This window comes from Nicotiana tomentosiformis, chromosome 12 (genome assembly GCF_000390325.3).
Source record: "Nicotiana tomentosiformis chromosome 12, ASM39032v3, whole genome shotgun sequence".
Classification (NCBI taxonomy): domain Eukaryota; kingdom Viridiplantae; phylum Streptophyta; class Magnoliopsida; order Solanales; family Solanaceae; genus Nicotiana; species Nicotiana tomentosiformis.
The window spans coordinates 82,938,669-82,943,452 of record NC_090823.1 but is presented as its reverse complement, the minus strand read 5'-3'; positions in this window follow the sequence as shown (position 1 = coordinate 82,943,452).

Sequence of the window (4,784 nt, the reverse complement as noted above, 5' to 3'; positions counted from 1 at the left end):
AGACACTGCTCCACCCCCAATTGTGAAAACATATCCACTCGTGGATTTAACTTCAGATGATCCAGAGATCCAATTTGCATCACTATATCCCTCGATCACGGAGGGATATTTGTTATAATGCAAAGCGTAATTTTGGGTATGATTGAGATACCCCAAATCTCGTTTCCTTGCCATCCAATGTATGTGATTGGGATTACTTGTAAACTGACTCAGTTTACTAATAGCACATGCTATATCTGGTCGCGTACAATTCATAATATACATCAAACTTTCCAATACTCTTGCATAGTCTAGTTGTGAGTCACTTTCACCTTCATTCTTTTGAAGTGCATAACGCACATCAATTGGAGTCTTGGCAATTTCGAAATCCAAATACTTGAACTTGTCAAGTACCTTTTCAATGTAGTGAGACTGTGATAATGCTAGACCTTGTGGAGTCTTGTGAATTCTGATTCCTAAGATCACATCGGCAACTCCTAAGTCTTTCATATCGAATTTGCTAGCCAACATGCACTTAGTAGCATTTATATCTGCCATATTTTTGCTCATTATCAACATGTCATCAAAATATAAACAAACAATGACTTCATGACCTGGAGTGTTTTTAATGTAAACACATTTGTCACACTCGTTGATTTTAAACCCACTTGCCAACATTATTTGGTCAAATTTGGCATGCCATTGTTTGGGTGCTTGTTTAAGTCCATAAAGCGACTTAACAAGTTTGTACACCTTCTTTTCTTTACCGGGAACCACAAAACCCTCAGGTTGTTCCAGGTAAATCTCTTCCTCTAATTCTCCATTTAAGAAAGCTGTTTTAACATCCATTTGATGGATTTCAAGACCATACACGGCCGCTAGTGCCACTAACACCCTAATAGATGTTATCCTCGTTACTGGCGAGTAAGGGTCAAAGTAATCAAGGCCTTCCTTTTGTCTATAACCTTTGACAACAAGTCTTGCCTTATATTTGTCAATAGTGCCATCAGCTTTCACTTTCCGTTTAAAGATCCATTTCGAACCTAAAGACTTATTTCCTGGAGGAAGATCTACCAATTCCTATGTATGGTTATCCAAAACTGATTGAATCTCACTATTGACTGCCTCTTTCCAAAATGCTGAATCAAAAGATGACATAGCTGCTTTAAAAGTTTGAGGCTCACTTTTAAGCAAGAATGTCACAAAATCTGGTCCAAAGGAAGTAGATGTTCTTTGACGTTTGCTACGCCTTTGGTTCTTCTTGGGATCCAAGGTAGAAACCTCAATCCATGTTTATAGAGTTGCATATATGAGATCGAGAAGCTTTTTTTTTTGTTTAGTTTTTTTCTATATAGTTGTCATCTTGTTAAACCCACGTAATCTAAGACTTGTGAAGGCTGACACTGCGACTAAGCGGGAACGGATGCACATGCTACGCTAGAGGCCACCGTGATTCTTCTTATATTGGTTCTGCCGGCGCGGCAATTTTTCGACATTTGTACTTTTTCTTTTCGAGATATATTGCATAAAAAGATGAGGTTAAATAAGATTTTATTAGTAGATATCCTTATGTGCACGATGTATCAAAAACAGTGTGTTTATCCGTAAAATGGTACGGTTGAATTTGTTACGTGGTTTATAGACAAGCAAACTTATTTGATCCAAAAATGATACATAAATTAGATTAAAAAGTAAGACTTAGCATTTGTAACGACCCGGCCGATCATTTTGAGTGTTTTAGCCCCGATCCCCTATTTATTACCTCCTCTATGCTACATTGTGCTTATGTGACTTGACGGGGTGTATAGTTTTGGTTTCGGGTAAGTTTCGAAGTGAAATGGGACACATAGTCCCTAAGTTGAAAAAGTTGATCGTAGTTTGCCTTTTGTGTAGACGACTCCGAAATAGAGTTTTGACGGTTCCAATAGCTTCGTATGGTTATTTTGGACTTAAAGGCGTGTCCGAATGTTGATTTGGAGGTCCGTAGGTCGTTTCAGCGAGAATTGGAAAGTTAAAGGTTTGGATTTGAAAATTTGACCGGGAGTTGACTTTATTGATATTAGGGTCAGAATCCGATTCCGGAAGTTGGAATAGGTCTGTAATGTTAATTATGACTTGTGTGTAAAATTTTAAGTCAATCGGATTTGTTTTGGTATGAATCGGCATTAGTTTTTAAATTTGGAAGTTCATAAGTTTCTTAGGCTTGAATCGATGCGCGATTCATGATTTTAGTATTGTTTCATGTGATTTGACGCTTCGCGCGTATTCGTACGATGTTTTAGGACTTGTTGGTATGTTTTATTGAGGTCCAGGGGGCCTCGGGTGTAATTCGGACCATGTTCGGCGCATTTCGGAACATTGAGGATTGCTGAAGTTCTGGTTTCTCTACAGGTCTGGATTCCTTCTACACGTTCGCGAAGGGTTTCCCGTGTTCGCATAGAGTCTTCAGGGATTGCTGGAGATTTACCCTTCGCGTTCGTGAAGAAGGCAACGCTTTCGCAAAGGGTCAGAGAGTTGTGCATTCCGATCTCGAACAGGGAGCCGCATTCACGAAGAGGAAAAGCAGGTTGGGGGGACCTCACGTGGTTGGTCTACGCATTCGCGAGTGAGGTTTGGCGATCGCGAAGCTTGGGAGCTTTGGTCATCGCATTCGCGAGTGGGTTTCTCGTGTTTGCGTAAGAGGAAATTTGGGTAGCAACATATTTGTGCTGCACGAACGCGAGGTATTTTTCCGCGTTCGCGAAGAAGGAATCACTGGCAGCATAACTTAAATTTCAAAACGAGGGTTTTATCTCTTATTTCATAATTTGGACTTAGAGAGCTCGGTGTGAGACGAATATTTGGGAGATTTTCAGAGAGATTATTGGGGTAAGAATTCCTAACTAGGTTTTGGTTAATTTACATGAATCTATTGATAATTTCATCATATAATTAGTGGTTTTATTTGGAAAATTGGGGGGAAATGGTAGAAACTTCTTAGGCTAAAATTTGAGGATTTGAAAGGTGATTTGAGGTCGGATTTGAGTAATTCTTGTATGATTGAACTCGTTATCGAATGGGTATTCGAATTTTATAATTTTAGTCGGGTTCCGAGGCGCGGTCTTGGGTTGACTTTTTAATTTTTTGCAAAGATCATAATTTTATTATTTGAATTAGTTTCCTATAGTTTATATTTATAGTATGATGTTGTTTTGGCTAGATTCGAGCCGTTTGGAGTTGGATAATCGAGGGAAAGGCCTTCTAGTGGATTGAGTTAGCGTGTTTCGAGGTAAGTGACTTACCTAACCTTGTGTGGGAGAATTTTCCGTTAGGATTTGTGATTGGTTGTGATAATTGTGATATGTGAAATCCGTGTACGCAAGGTGACGTGTGTATACACGGGCTAAATGTGAAAATTACCGATTTTGGCTATGTAAATTCCTTTCATGCCATAATTGAGTTACCTTAACATGTTATAGTCATCATTTCTAGTCTGTTTTCACATGTCTACTTGTCTTATTCTCTTACATGCTAATTTCCCTACATGTTTAATTGAAGTTCTTGTTTCCTTTATTCTGTATTCACTACTTGATCGTTGAACCCTTTACTTGAAGTTGTTAAATTGTGGAATATCTGGTTGTTGAAATTTGTATTGAGATTTCAAGGTCGTGATTCACATTGAGGCAAAGTGTTAAGCTGTGAAATACCATTCTGTTGAGTTGTTCATTTTCAGTTGTTATTGTTGAGATTCTTGTGTACATTGTGGTTGGGCCATGGGCTTTTTATTGTGAAAATACTGTTATTGTTTGGTTTCTCTAGCAAGTTGTGATATTGGACACTTGAGGTGCAATTTTTGAAACGTTGTGCTATTGATACGCATACGGTGGTATAAGGTTTTGGGATTGAAACGCATACGGTAAGATAAGGTGAGCTTGATAAGCGTGGCTAGTAGGGGAACTACTAGAAGTCATGCAGTGTGATAAGGTGTGCTAAAACGCGGGATGCTATTTCGGTAAAATAATTTTTAAAACTAAATGTAAAGGCTCCTGCGGTGATATAATGAAAGATTGTGATTTATTCTTATGATTTGAGACTATGAGGCGGTACCTTAGTAGTGACTCTTGTTGGCATTTTTTCGTTTTTACAATTGTCTTTGGTTGTTATTTCCTTAGCATATTATTAATTGTTTTCTCTGTGTTGCACAAATTGCTTTAGTTCTGTGTAGCTAACCTTGATATGCTATTCGTTGTTTCAATTTCATTAATGTCATTATTACACTGGCTTATATTTGTCCAGTCTTTTTATTTATTCTTGTAGGGCCTTGATCTAATCTTGTCACTACTCTACCGAGGTTAGGCTTGGCACTTACTGGGTACCGTTGTGGTGTACTCATGCTACGCTTCTGCACATCTTTTTGTGCAGATCCAGATACTTCTTACCAGTCCGGGCGTCAGTGAGTAGAGTTTGTGCGTGGAGAGTTCAAGGTACACCTGCCAACATCCGCAGGCCTCGGAGTCCCCCCTCTACCTGGATTATTTTATTTCCTTGTCCTTATTTAGACACTATTGTATAGTGATATTCAGTATCACTTCATAGAGCTTGTGACTTGTATTTCTCCGGATTTTGGGCAATTATGTATATACTGAGTTGTGGAGATTTTCCTTATATTAGTTGTTGGATTTTGAGTCTTTAATTATTATTTCAGTTATTTTTGCATAAATGTTAGGCTTACCTAGTCTTAGAGATGAGGTGCTGTCACGACATTCTACGGAGGAAAATTGGGGTTGTGACAGCATTAAAATCAAAGGGAATGGCAGGTCTGGCTC